Genomic DNA, 15,607 nt, shown 5'->3' on the forward strand with positions numbered 1-15,607 from the left:
CAGATTGATTCATTTAGATTTTTGAAAAATTGAGATGACAGCTTGTATCTTGCTCTTGGCTTCTAATCACTCAACATCTGAATTTTCATGCTGTATTGTACCGAAGAGAAAGAGTCGGCATTAACTAGTTTTCCTTGAAATGAAGAGGAAATAATGATATACCATTAACAGTAAGTTGCCAGGTTTTTGCCTGAAACTGTTAGATCTTATACACCATTATCTTGTTGTCTAAATAATACTTCCCTTGGAAATGAGAAATTTGTCAGTTGCTTCATTGGGGTAATGTCTCTGTCTGTCTGTCTGTCTTTCTGTCTCTGATAAGTGGTAGATACCAGTGGACTTTGAGAGCAAAGCAGTGTTGAAATCACCCTAAGCATCACTGTGTGGATTGGTCTAACCAAGACTTTCTAAGACATTCAATTTTTAATTATAATGTTTGTGACTAAAGCTACTGGGTTTGCTGTATATGAGTCAAAAGAAAAGGTAAAATGAAGCCATCTTTATGCCTTCTATTCCCTACTTGTTGGAGATGTAGATGCCTATTTCTGAAGCTCAAATCAAGTTTTGCTAGGTGCAGGCTTTGGTGTGTGGTCAAGGATGAGGTGTAATGCGGGGTTCCTGGGGGGTACTTCCTTACTGGCCCCAGAGGTGGGACAGGTGAAAGCCCTCGCCCAGCTCTTCACACCCTTTGCTCAGTGTCCTTTGGCTTGGTGTCAGAAGTATGGAATGGGAACTGTTTCAGAGAGTGATGTCATTGCCTAGATTTTTATGGACTGAGGTTTCTTCGGGAGTGCTGAAAGATGTATATGCATTTTAAATTGTTCAGAGGTGCTCTCCAAGGAGCAATAGTGATAGTGGGCCCTTATTGAGTGCATTGCCAGCCAGGCACTCTGCTAGGTCCTCTGTATATGGACTGTGATCTCATTTTAAGCAGCAACTCTCAGATCTATGCCTTTTGACACATATGTGCAACTAACCAGTGCAGATTTCACCTGGGCTCTTTTAAATCTGGTTTACAGATGCCCACGTTTATGAACATCCAGCATTGTTCCATTAGGGGGGAGGACTCCTGCTTTTATACCCTGGCTTACATCCCATGAACACTGGCCTCTTCCCTCAGCACAGGTCCGTGTTTAATGCATAGTTTGTTTGAGGGAGCCACTGAAGAGAGGTTATTTATTAGGTTTGGAGACGGTACAAAATGTAATGTGATGGCTGTATATCATGTGGTATCGACACAGTCCCGTCCAAAGAGTGTGGGAGCATGGAACACATTCTCCTGTAGGGACAAGGATATAAGTCAATAGAAACCTAATTAACCACGAGGTTTAAATTCCAAACACTTCCTCAGAAATATTCCCCATCTGTAGCAGAGCGCCTTTTAACTTGAGGTCATAGAGTTGTCCCTGCCTTCCAGGGTCATTTTAGGAATAGTAGCAGGTGTGGGCTGATGTGACCAGGACATTGATTGGACTCCCTGGTGTGGCTGTTCGGGGTGGGAGGTCCTGACCCTTTTAAGGACTAAGTCACAGCTGATGCCTTGGATACAATGACAGTACCTTTCAAAGCACTGTGTTGCTATTTCAGCTGTATCTGGCTGGACCCTTTGGTGACTTCAACAACCCAGACCTAACAGCCATTTTATCGTTGCCTGCTTGTCAGGATCTTGCTGTTGCCTCGTTTTCATTTCAGAAATGTATGATTGCAGTCATCCAGAACATTCATTATCTAGGTTGGTCTGTGTGTGTAAAGGAGAATAAAGCGTGCCACCCATCTTGTCTGAAACTGTATCCCTTGACCTTGAAAATTTTAATTTTATATACCTTCTGAGCCTTCCTGTAGCAAAAGCTCCCTTTCTATTTGGTAGTGTTCCTTTTCCAGCATTTTCATCTGTTTTGGTTTCCTCTCTCTTTAGATTTGTAGCAATTGGTGAAAAAGTAAGAAACATCTGAGGATAAATGTTATGGATCTAGGTGGCCTAAAGCTTAAGGGAATGCAGGAGAACAGTGGTCCTCAGACTTGAGCATGCATCTGAGTCCCCCGGAGGGTTTGTTAAAGCACAAATAGCTGGGCTTACAACCAAGGTTATTGATTCAGGAGGTTGGGACTGATGATTTGCATTTTTAAATTCCCGAGTGATGCTGATACTATTAAACCAGGAACCAAACTTTGGGAACCACTGTGGAGAAAAATCTTCAAATGTAGCCTCATCTTCTTACTCCACGTCTTGCTTCCTACATGTGCTAAAATTCAAATGCATAAAAAGTAATGATAAATCTATAGTTTTGGACATACAATGTACAAAGATATAATTTCCAACAAATACAAAAAAAAATGGGGGATGGGGGAACAGTCTATGTGTATGCTATTGAAGTCAAATTGTTATAAAATCAAATCAGGTTGTTATATATTTAGTATACAAAAGTTTAACCCTATGGTAACCACAAGGAAATATATGAATTAAAATATCCAGACAGAAATGAGAAGGGACTTAATATGGTACAAACAAAAAATAAAATAAATATGAAAGTAGACAGTAATGGAAGAATTGAGGAACAAAATTAGGTATAATGCTTACAAAGACTAAATGGCAAAATGAAGAAGTCCTGTATTATCAGTAGTTACTTTAAATGTAAATGGATTATACTATCTATTCAAAAGGCAGGATTGGCAGAATGGATAAAAAAGCATGACCCAACCATATGCTGTTTACAAGAGACTTATCTTAAATTCAAACACATAAGTAGATTGAAAGTGAAAAGATTGAAAAAATGCCATGCAAATGGTAACAAAAGAGAGCTAGAGTAGTTATACCAGTATCAAGTAAAATAAACTTTAAGCCACAAACTGTTATGAGAGTAAAAGACAATCATTATATACTGATAAAGGAGTAATTTAACAATATGAAGAAACAATTATAAATATATATCCACCTAACAGCAGAGCCCCAAAATATATGAAGCAAATACTGACAGATTTGAAGGGAGAAATAGTCTACATTAATAGTAGGAGACATTAATATACCCATTTCAATAATGGATAGATCAACAACAAAAAGACGAACAACCCAATTAAAAAATAGGAGAAAGACATGGGTAGACACTTTTCTGAAGAGGAAATACAATGGCTCAAAAACATATGCAAAGATCCTCAACTTCACTAGCTTTTAGGAAATTGCAAATCAAAACCACAATGAGATATCATCTCACACCTACTAGAATGGCTATTATTAAAAACAAGCAAACAGTAAACTACAAGTGCTGGAGAGGATGTGGAGAAAGAGGCACACTTATTCACTGTTGGTGGGAATGTAGAATGGTGCAGCCATTCTGGAAGGCAGTTTGACGGTTCCTCAGGAAGCTAAGTATAGAATTGCCATCTGATCCAGCAATCCCATTATTAGGTATATACTTGGAGGAACTGAAGGCAAGGACACGAATGGACATTTGTACACCGATGTTTATAGTAGCATTATTCACAATTGCAAGAGATGGAAACAGCCCAAGTGTCCATCATTGGACAAGTGGGTAAACTGTGGTTTATTTATACGATGGAATATTATGTAACTATAAGATAAAATCATGATGCATGTAACAATGTGGATGAACCTTTAGGATATGATGTTAAGTGAAATTAACCAGAAACAAAAGGACAAATACTATATATTCTCACTAATATGAACTAACTATAATGAGCAAACTCTGAGAGTTAAGGTTAAGAATACAGGTTCTCAGGAGATAGAAGGTAGAGATTGGATATTTGATGCTGAAAGAGAATGTTCAGCAAGATTGATGGTAAAGGTCCAGAAATGGATAGCATGATACTATTTGTTGATAGCACAATACTGTGAGTATAATGAACAAAATTGAGTGTGAATATGGTTGAAAGAAGGCACGTATGACACCAGAGGGAAAGACAGAGGATAAAGACTGAGACGGTATAATTTAGCAACACATAGAGTGGACAGTGATGATGATTAAATGTACAAATACCAGAAAGTTTTTACATCAGGGAGAACAAAAGAATATGACCATTGCAAGGTGATGAAATGAGGTGGTATATAGAAAAAATACCATCAGTGCAAGCTAGGGCCTACAGTTAACAGTAACATTGCAATATTCTTTTATTAATTGTAACAAAGGCAATATACCAACGCTAAATACCAATAAGAGGGGGATATAAGGAGGGGTATGGGATTTTTGCTGTTGTTGTTTCTCCTTTTTATTTTATTTATTTTATTTTTTATTCTCTTTTTTTCTCCTCTTCTTTCATTGCGGAAGAAATAGAAATGTCCTCATATAGAATGCAGTGTTGAATGCATAGCATTATGATTATACTGGGAACCATTGTTTGTTTATTTAGGATGAATTGTATCATGTGTGGATAAAGCTGTTTAAAACAATAAACAGAAAGATACAAGTGCTGGAGAAGATGTGGAGAGAAAGATATAGCTATTCACTGTTGATAGGGAACTAGAATAGTACAGCCTCTCTGGAGGGCAGTGTGGTGGCTCCACGGTAGGCTAAGTGTTGGTTGCCATGTGATCCTGCAACCCCTTTTGTGCCAGTTTGAAACTGTTGTGTACCCCAGAAAAGTCTTGTTCTTTAATCCTGATTCAATATTGCAGGGTGGGATCTTTTTTATAAAGTTGTTTCCATGGAGATGTGACCCACTCAATCATGGGTGGAACCTTTTGATTAGGTAGTTTCCATGGAGATGTGTCTCTGCCCATTTGAGGTGGAGTTCTTATTGGAGCCCTTTAAGAGGAAACCATTTTGGAAAATGCTTCAGAGCTGACACAGACAGAGAAGTTTGGAGATCCAGAAAGAAAACGCCCCCAGGGAAGCTATTTGAAGAACTGAGAGAGGAAGCTAGCAGAGGTCGCCATGTGCCTTCCCAGCTGATGGAGAAACCTTGAATATCATTGGCCCTTTCTTTGAGTTGAGGTATCTTTCTCTGGATCCTAAGTTTGGACATTTTTGTGGCCTTAGAAATGTAAACTTGTAACTTACTAAATTCCCTTTATAAAAGCCAACCCATTTCCGGTATATTGCATTCCAGCAGCATCAGCAAACCCAAATACCATTATTTTGTATATACCTGGAAGAGCTGAAAGCAGGGACATGAACAGACATTTGCACCCTGGTGTTTATGGCCACATTATTCATGATATGCAACAGATGGAAGTGGCCTAAGCGTATAGGGATGGATGAACAGACGGCAAACTGTGGTGTACACACATTGTGAAGCCTCACTAATATAAACTAATTATAATGAGCACATGCTGAGAATTGAATTCAAGAGCATAGGTTAGGGGATAGAACATGGGCAGAGATGGATCAATCAATGATTCAAGAGAACAGAATGTTCAATAGGGCTTATTACATAGGTTCCTAGATTCTAAGTTCTTAAGCAGTCATATCTATTCCTGACTTTTTTGTTTATTTGTTTGTTTTAGGCACATGGTCTGGTAATCGAACCTGGGTCTCCTGCATGGAAGGCAAACATTCTACCACTAAACCACCCATGCACCCTATTCCTGAGTTAAACTGTTATTTCCAAATTCTGAGGTGCTAACCTCTTTGTGTATAACCTGGTAGTTCCTTGGAACTTTTCGTATCTGTGTGACACCTGAGACTCAGAGAGTTCTGCAGCTATGAAAGTCAACATTACTCCATATAGCAACTGTTAAAGAAGCTGAAAAAGATATCAGACTTCAGTTAGGTATATGAATGAAACAGACTTGGTTAGGACTAAGGTAAATCAGAATGCAGGGTAATGGTGATATTAACTGTAATTCAAAACTTCAGCTTTTGTGTGAAACCAAAGGAAGAGATATTTATTTGGAACAAAATTTGTATTTTCTTTAGCACACTATCTAGTTTAACCTGTATGGTCTGTTTGTTTAAATAACATAATTACATGGAATCTAGAAAAGGAGATGAGATCCTATTATTCTGTACAGGTTAATGTAATACCCTGATATATCCCAGAGTATTTGGGGTAGAAAATTTTTTTTAAAAAGTGTTTGCAAAGTTCCCTTGAGGGACTGGGTAAATATGTGGTGATATTAAATTTCTCCTCCTCAGGAATTCCTGATAATCTCGCAAGCTTTAGGGACACTCAATTTAATAAACCCTTAATTTTGAGTCCTGCCCTTATGAAGCTTATTCCTTCAAAGGAGAAGCTAAGCCTACCTATAATTATGCTTAAGAGTCACCCCCTGCGAACCTCTTTTATTTAAAATAGTTTTATTGAGAAATCTTGACACACATACAGTTCATACATGATATGCAATCAGTGGCTCACAATATCATTACATAGTTGTGTATTCACCACCATGATCATTTTTAGAACATTTGCATCACTCCAGAAAAAGACAAAAAGAAAAAAAGACTCATACATCCCATACCCTTTACCCCTCCCTCTCATTGGCTACTAGTATTTCAATCGACCCAATTTCTTACCCTTTATCCCCCTCTATAATAGAGAACCTTTTATTTTTTTTATGCTCAGAGCTAAGCCTACTTATAATTATGCCTAAGAGTCACCCCCAAAGAACCTCTTTTGTGACCGCTCTCTCTGCCAACGCTGCAAATAAACTCCCAGTGCTGTAAGTCTCCCTGGCAACATGGGGTATGACTCCTGGGATGAGCCTGTCCCTGGCATCGTGGTATTGAGAAAGCTTTCTTGACCAAAAGGAGGAAAATAAATGAGACAAAACAAATTTTCGATGACTGAGAGATTTCAAACAGAGTCTAGAGGTCATTCTGGAGGTTACTCTTATACACTATATAGATATTCCTTTTTAGTTTCTAGTGTATTAGAATAGCTAGAAGGAAATACCTGAAACTAGTGAACTGTAATCCAGTAGACTGGATTCTCAAAGATGATTATTTAACTATATAGCTTTTATTGTGTGCCCATGTGATTGTGAAAACCTTGTGACTGACACTCCCTTGTCCAGTGTATGGGCAGATGAGTATTAAAACAGAGACAAAAATAAATGAATAAATAATAGGGGGGATAAGGGATTTGGGATGCTTTTTTATTTTTATTTTTTTTCTTGGATTAATGAAAATGTTTTAAAATTGATGAATGCACAACTGTATGATAATACTGTGAGCCATTGATTTTATACTTTGGATTATTTGTTGTGTGAATATATGTCAGTAAAATTGCATTAAAAATGGATAGATTGGGCAGGCCATGGTGGCTCAGCAGGCAGAGTTTTCACCTGCCATGCCAGATACCCAAGTTCAATTCCCAGTGCCTGCCCATGCAAAAAATAATAATAATAATAAAATAGGATAGATCATCTAGACAGAATACCAATAAGGAAATAGAAGACTTGAATGATAGTCTAAACCAACTAAACCTCACAAACTTATATAGAGCACTTCACCGACTAACAACAGAATGCACATTCTTCTCAAGTGCACAGGAATCATTCTCCAGGCTAAGCCAGATCTTAGGTCACAAAGAAGTCTCAATAAATTTTTAAAATATTGAAATCATACAATATATCTTTTCTGACCACAGTGGAGTGAAGGTAGAAATCAATAACAGGGAGAAACATGTAGACCAATGGAATTGAATTAAGAATTCAGAAATCAACCCTGACATTTATATACAACTGATTTTTGACAGGGGGCAAAGACCACTCAATTGGGAAAAAATCAGTCTGCAACAAACGGTGCTGGGAAAACTGGATGTTCATTTCCAAAAGAATGAAGATTTCTCACTATGTACAGAAGCCAACTCAAAATGTAGCAAAGACCTCTATAAAAGTGAGAACTATAATACTCCTAGAAGGAAATATAGGGAAGCATCTTAAGGACCTCATATGAGGCAATGGTCTCTTAGAATTGATACCCAAAGTAAACTTACAAAAGAAAAAAAATAGATAAATGGAACCTCATCAAAATTAAAAACTTTTGCTCATCAAGGGACTTTATCATGAAAGTAGAACAACAACGTAGAAAATATTTGGAAATCTAATATCTGATACTGGCTAAAATCTAGAATATATAAAGAAGCTCTTCAACTCAACAACAAAAAGACAAACAATGAAATTTTAAAAGTAGAAAAATTCTTGAGTAGACATTTTTCCAAAGATGTTATACAAATGGACAAAAAGCACATGAAAAGATGCTTAACACCGCTAGTCATTAAGGAAATGCAAATCTAAACCACAGTGGGTTCCATTTCACACCCACTAGAAAGGCTATTATTTAAAGAACAGAAAATTACAAGTGTTGGGGAGGATGTGGAGAATAGGAACACTCGTTCTTTGCTGGTGGGAATGTAAAATGATGTAGCCACTGTGGAAGACAGTTTGGCATTTCCTCAGAAAATTAAATATAGAATTACCATATGACCTGGCAATCCCACTTGTAAGTATAAACCCTAAAGAATTGAAGCAGGGGCTTGAACAGGTATTTGCGCACTGGTGTTCATAGTTGCAGTATTCAGTTGCCAAAAGATGGAAGCAACCGACTTGTCCATCAATTGATGAGTGGATAAAAAAAAAGTGGTATATACAAACAATAGAATATTATTCAGCTGTAAAGAGGATGAAGTCCTGATACATGTGACAACATAGTTGAATCTTGGGAACATCATGTTGAGTGAAATAAGCCAGGCACAAAAGGACAACTGTTGTATGATCTCACTGATATGAAATTATTAGAATAAACAGATTCATAGACTCAGAATCTAAGATACAGATGTTATCAGGGAATGGAGAGGTAGGGAGATGTTTTGGTTTGCAAATGCTGCCAGAATGCAACATACCAATGAAGGATCGGCTTTTACAAAGGGGATTTTCTAGGTTACAAACCCACACAGTTCTAAGGCCATAAAAATATCCAAATTAAGGCATCAGTAAGAGTATACCTCCAGTCTACTAAGGTCCATGACTTCCGGGGTTTCTCTGTCACATGGTGACATCTGGGCCCTTTGCTCCTGGGTTTCATTGCTTTCAGCTCCTGGTTCCAGTGTCTTCCTCTCTGAGCGCCTGTGGGGGCCCTCACTTAGCTTCTCTGGGGCAGACTCTGGATTTCACCTCTTAGTTTCGCATCTCAGTAGGAAATAGGGAAATATGGCTTAAAAATGTACAAAGTTCCTAGTTGGAATGATGTGAAAGTTTTGGTAATGAATGGTGGTGATTTAGCACAACATTGTGAATGTAATTAGCAGTATTGAGTTATATATTTGAATGAGGTTAAAAGGGAAAATTGTAGGTTGTATATATGATACTAGAATAAATTTTTTTCAAATACGGTAACTTGCACAACACAAACTGTGAACCCCAAGTTAAAGCATGGACTATCTATAGTTAATATTACAATCATAAAAATATGCTTTTATCAGTTGTAACAAATATATCACACCAATGCAAGCTGTCGATAACAGGGTGGCATATGGGAACCCTGTATTTTATGCTTGATTGTTCTGTAAACTCACAACTACTTTAATTAAAAAAGAGTTATCCGTGAGGAATTGTGGAAGTCAACATGTTCACAAAACCATAGATCCCATTAGTGAAAAACTGAAGATAAACTCCGGACCTCTGGGCTCCCCAAAACCCAACAAATGGCATGGGTTGTTCTCTTATAGTCGATCCTTGAGTGTCTCGGTTGCACACTTAAGACTATTAGGAAGTTGTGGATTTTTTTTTTCCTCTAATCTTGCCTGGAATTAGAATTTTCTGATACAAGTTTTGCCTAAGTTATAGGTTTTTGATCTGGGGCAAGGCTTTCTATAGGCTTGGTTGAAATGATAAATGAAAATGTATCATACCCTTCTCAGTTGTTTTAAAGTGGGAACAAAAAAACCTCTTTATTAGTTTACCACACATTAGTAAATAATGTAAATGGTGCTTGGTTTAATTTCCTTGACTGCTCAAGCAAATACCATGAAACGAGTTGGGTTAAACAATGGGAATTTATTTGCTTACAGTTTTGAGGCTAAAAGAAAGTCCAAGTTGAGGTGTCATCTAGCTGATGGTTTCTGCCAACAGACTATGGTGATCTGGGGCTGGCTGCCAGCGACCCTTGATCCTTAGCTTGTCACATGGCGAGGTCCATGGCATGTGGTCTGTCCCTTCTCTTCCCTGTTCCATTGATGTTCAGCTTCTTGTTTCCCGTGGCTTTCTCTCTCTATTTCTGAATTTCCTTCTGCTTCTAATGGACACAGTAATAGAACTAAGACCTATCCTGACGGAGGTGGGCCACACCTTAACAGAAGTAGCCTCATCAAAAGGTCCTACTTACAGTGGGTTCACACCCTCAGGAATGGATTAGGTTTAAGACCATGTTTTTCTAGAGGTCCATGTATTTCAAACCACCATGGTACTGAAGGTAACGTTTTCTTGAAAATAAAGGAGTTTCATAAACTTTGTTCTACTTTCTCACCAGTTATCTGCAGTTATCATTAGCATGCTTGATATAAACCTGGTTTCCTTCACAGAACTGAATAGCTTTGGTCTTTCTACCTTCCTAGATGTTTGTTCTAAGGTCCAGAAGAGCCCTCCAGCACCTCTTCTAGTAATTTTAATGACTGTCACATGTCTGGTAACTTATGAAAGATGTTCTCACCCCATTCTCTTATTGGGGAAGTTGTAATTTTCCTGAGATCACTATAGAGAATAAATTCGAGAAACAAGGACAGAGGGCTGGGGGATGTAAGAAGGCGCGATGTCCTTCCTTGCCAGTTGGCAGCTTGATCCATGCATGCATCTTTGAGCATTGCTTTCTCTTTGTTTTGGAAGGAGAGAGAAAATTTTTAAAGATTCACTTTCTTCTTCTTGTTAGATATCTGCTTTGTATTTTATTTTTGGCACTTGCTTTATACCTACATATAAGTAGTTCAGATATGAATTCTTACCCAAGAGCAATTAAATAAAGGAGTTGGATGTCCTTTTAGGCATGAATTTAATATCTAAAAAAATTGAAAAATAACTTTTAAACCCTTTTTAATAAAAATGAGAAATGTTTTACCCAATAGAAGTCAACATATTTTTAGAAATGTCTTTAAACTTTTACCTTTTTGCCCCATATATTCCTAGTTGCTTTATGTATAGTATCTCTGCATCTGTATGACCACTTTGAGGTTTAGATATCAACCCCATTACACAGATGTGGAAATTGAGGTCCCATGTCGCTGGACAATTTGCAGAGCTGGTCAGTGACAGGTGGTTTTTGACAATCCCTGCTCTGCCCAAATCCCAAAGTCTTTCCATTATGTCACAAAGCCTCCAGATTACATTAAGTTTGTTAAAAGCTCAACTTGAAGCAACATTGGGGTGAATGATTTAAAAAGGAAAAGTTAGAAAATAAAAGCATTGACTAGTTCTCATATTCTTACCCATAAGCCAATTAAGAATAATGTCACCGCTGGTATTGTTTTCCTCTTATACCCTGGAGAGATGACACAGGACTCTCCATCCTTTGTATTCTTTGGCAGAATGCCTAGAGCAGCTCTTGGTGGAGCCTTTTGTTGGCTGCCCTCCTTTCTTCCTAGGCCAGGTAACACCTGGGCTCCAGTGAGTCTCCATCCCAGTTCTCCTCTCTCCAAAGCTGCTGCCTGGGCGGGGGCGGCGCTTATTCCCCCCAGGCTCCTCTTCCCCCCAGCGATGCTGGAAGCCAGAATGATTCTGTCACCAAGAATCCCCAAAGTGAAGTAATTTAGCTTCCCCAGTGCTTTCTAACAGCTTCAGCCCAATTCCTGGTGACCTTGAGCCAACGTGAATTGTCTGAAGAGTCAGCCTGATGCACAAGCAAACTAAGACCCTGCCTAGACTGTGTGGATTGGCTATAACCTGCATTTTTTTTTTATTCGCAGCTTCCTTTTATGAAAAATTAGAGTTGAGGCCTATTGCATTAATAAGTGAAAATAAGTTTTAACCCAGAAATGCCTGAACATATTCCAAGGATTTTTGTTTTTGCATTTATACGAGATTTTGTCTATATTTATGCAAGAGATTGTGCATGAACTGCAGGCTGCCGTTTGAGCCTCAGCTTTACCTTTGAGTGAAAGTGGAAGTCATCAAAACATTTGAGCAGAGGGCTAATAGGAGCTCATTTGATTTTGAAGGATTGCTCTAGCCACCAGCTGAGAAGACGGAAGGGGACAGGGTGGGAGCCTATTTTAAAGGCAGAGTTGACAGGGCTGGATGTGGGGAATGAGAGAAAAAGAAGAAGAATCAAGGAATACTGAGGGTTTGGGTTTGAACAATGGAAAAAATGAAGTAGCCACTTAAGAGGTAGCTATTTTTACAGTCATTTTGTTGGTTTCATATTTGGAGTTCTAATGGACGGAGAAGACACATGTAAATGCCATTTTCTCCATGTTGATGTAATTAAAGGCACTTGCGATCATTTGATTCCTCTGCAGCCCTTCACTGCTCTCAGGGAGCCCAGCGGCCGCCAGGATGCTCTGCAGACCTTGCCATTTGCCTTAAATCACATAAAAACTAATATTAGACCCTAATGTTATCATTGCCTTTGTCCCAGAGGTAGAATTAGCAAGAACTTTCTTCTTACCCGTTTCTGCACTGCCCCTAAGCCCCGCATTCTTCAGCCTATCTTCTGGATTCCTGTAAACTTGCTGGGACACGGTCAGCCTTTTGAGATTGGCTAACATGGTATCGAAGCTAAGCATGCGCGACCCCTAACCTCATCGAATCCTCATGGCAGCTCCCCCCGGGTGGCTTCACTGCTTCCCTGTTGTGCAGGTGAGGAAACTGAAACATGGAGACCTTAAGTCACCTGTCTGGATCACTGGGCCAGGGGAACTGGGGCTGTCCTCCTGAGTGCACTCAGAGCTGGAGGAAACCAAGACAGAGTTTTAATGCACATGACAAGTTTTCTAGTTTGCTAGCTACTGGAATGTAACACACCAGAGATGGATTGGCTTTCAGTTAAAGGGGATTTATTTAGTTAACATATAGTTCTTCAGAGGAAAGGCAGCTAACTTTCAACTGAGGTTCTTTCTTATGTGGGAAGGCACAGGGCGATCTCTGCTGGCCTTCTCTCCAGGCCTCTGGGTTCCAATAACTTCCCCCCGGGATGATTCCTTTCTGCATCTCCAAAGGCCTGGGCTGAGCTGCGAGTGCTGAGATGAGGTATGCTGAGCTGCTTGGGCTGTGCTACAGTGCTCTCTCTCATTTAAGCACCAGCCAATTAAATCAAACATCATTCATTGCAGCAGGCCCGCCTCCTAGCCGACTGCAGATATAATCAGCAACAGATGAGGTTCACATGCCATTGGCTCATGTCCACAGCACCTTCAAGTGAAGGTGCACAGAACTAGGCACCTTCACTTGGCCAAGTTGATACCTGAATCTAACTACCACAAAAAGATTCACTGAGGCAGGGGCCCAGGCAGTTTAATTTTCCTCTTGGGTAAAGAGTAGCTCATTAAAAAATCATGTGCCTCTTTCAAAATAGCTTCATTCATTTCTAGAGAGAAAAAGAAGACAATTGTGGGTTATAATGTTTTTCTGAGATGAGCTTGGGAAAATGGATGTGAGGTGTCCAGATATGGTGACAAAACAGAACAGTAGTCCCCTCTGTAAGACTTCACCAGAAGTTTGTTGACGTCCGTGCTAGATCCCAGATCTTATTCCCTATGCACTTCTGAGTTGTTTCCCAATAGAAACACCCAGAAATTTGGGCGTAGGAGGTTGTCACCCTGCTGTGCCGGGCTCCTCCGTGCCACCTGCATCTCTTCAGCTGCCCACTGCTCTCGGGCCACACACCCTTCCTGGGAGGGTGAACTGTGACCCGAGAGGGTAGTTAGCACAGCAGTAGTAGCAAGAGGTGAGGTGCTGAGGGACCGGCGGAGCACGAGGGGGCTTGCAGGTGATAAGAAGGCTCCCGGGACTACCTTGATGATACAATAATCGGCCACCCTCTGTGTACCTATCAGAGGAAAAGAATCCCGTGGAACCCAGCCATGAGGTCTGGGGTATGGGCATTTCTGCATAGAACTGATTTCTGCATGGCACTGAATTTAAGAGCTTTCAATGTAATGATCACAGCATGCTGGCAGGATGCCACCCTGCTTATTAAAATCCATCTAGTAGTTTCCAGCTGGTGCGTTAGAACACTTCCCCTGCCATGCTTGCTGGCTTAGCCCTCTGATGGAATACTCCATTGGACTCAGGTTGGTTTTTTTAATCCATTTTTAAAATGTGTTGAAGTCCTTCAAAGAAAAATCATACAGGCAAGTGCAATAAACATTTGTGAGGGGTTGTTGAATATTTTGTAAGATGTAATTTGTATTTCTAATTAAATAGGTGTGAGTATAAGATGTGGAAACTAGTCTTAAAAATAAACCATTTTTAACAGGATTTTTTTTTTTATGGTTCTCATAAGTGGATTCAGGAGTGTGCTTTAGAGTTTCCAAGCAGAAAGAGGAGGCATCTGTGTTGAAATTAGTGATTGACTGATTGATTTTTAGAACGGTCCATTTCTGGTATTTCTGATTTGCCACGATCTAACACAGTGATTCTCAAAGTGTGGTCCGAGGACCCAGGATCACCTGGGAACTGGTTAGAAATGCACATTCTCAGGCCCCATCCCAGACCTGCCAGAGCACATTCTGGGGAGAGGACTCAGCACTCAGTGCTTTACCAAACCTGGAGGTGATTCTGATGAAGGTGCCAGCGCGGGAACCACACAGGTGCCTGGCCCCTGCCCTCAGAGAAGCTAATCTAATTGGTCTCAGCTAATTTCCAGCCAAGGTTGAGAACTGTGGGAAGGTTTGCTTGGTATGTGCTGAAGGGAGCCTAAGAATCTTACTTACCAAGATGCCCAGGTGTGAGCAACTGGCAAGCCAGTTCCAATTGCTGAGCAAGCACTTCTGAGCAAGGTGGAAAGGGACTAGGTCAGAACAAACACAAGGGAAGACACCTGCTGACATTGCAACCTGAAGTTACCTCTTTTAGCATCCAGCTGAAGGGGCTGGGGAAGGATGCCCTGGGAGCACCTGGAAAATTCCACAAAGGGTGCTCCTACATTTCGTTCCTACACCTGGCCCACCAGGGGCGCCATGAGCCTGGGGAACCGGTCCAGACCCACAGCACAGCACAGCTCAGCTCGGTTCATCGTCCTGCCGAGCCATGTCCCAGCTCTGGTTTCCTTGTTAAAGGGCAGCTGGTCACTCGGCTCCCTGGAGAGAAGGTTAAAGGGTTCAAGGAAGGCTTGTCTATGCTTAGGCTTTCTAGGGAGGGTGGAAAGTTCCCCCAATACAGAAAGAAATGATCAGAGAGAGAAAACAAGGAAGGCTAAAGTCGGAGACATGGTATCTATTCACTGGATGAGAGACGGGCAAGTGGAAAGGCGGGGCAGAGGGGAGAGAGGAGGAGGACAAAGGCAGCTCTCTACCAAGGAACAAACTTTCTTGAAGCATTTAAGCCAGACCTTCTTTTGAAGTCACTGCACTCCCTGAAGCTGCCAGTGGCTAGCAGCCCGCCAGCCACTGTGAATTGAGTGTGTGATTTTTTTTCAGAAAGGCAAATGATGATTTGTGCTGGGCAGTTCCCCAAGTAGGGAAAGGAGCAGCAGAGAAGGGAGTCCAGGGGGTGGCAGGTCTACCG

At 40.3% G+C, this 15,607-nt stretch overlaps 1 protein-coding gene across 13 annotated transcripts in view; it reads left to right on the forward strand.

Annotated features, from left to right (window-relative positions):
- The window catches only part of MCF2L (MCF.2 cell line derived transforming sequence like), a 331,118-nt gene that overhangs the window by 109,335 nt on the left and 206,176 nt on the right, over positions 1-15,607 (forward strand). The gene's annotated exons all lie outside the window — the stretch shown is intronic.

This window comes from Tamandua tetradactyla, chromosome 4, assembly GCF_023851605.1.
Source record: "Tamandua tetradactyla isolate mTamTet1 chromosome 4, mTamTet1.pri, whole genome shotgun sequence".
Lineage (NCBI taxonomy): Eukaryota > Metazoa > Chordata > Mammalia > Pilosa > Myrmecophagidae > Tamandua > Tamandua tetradactyla.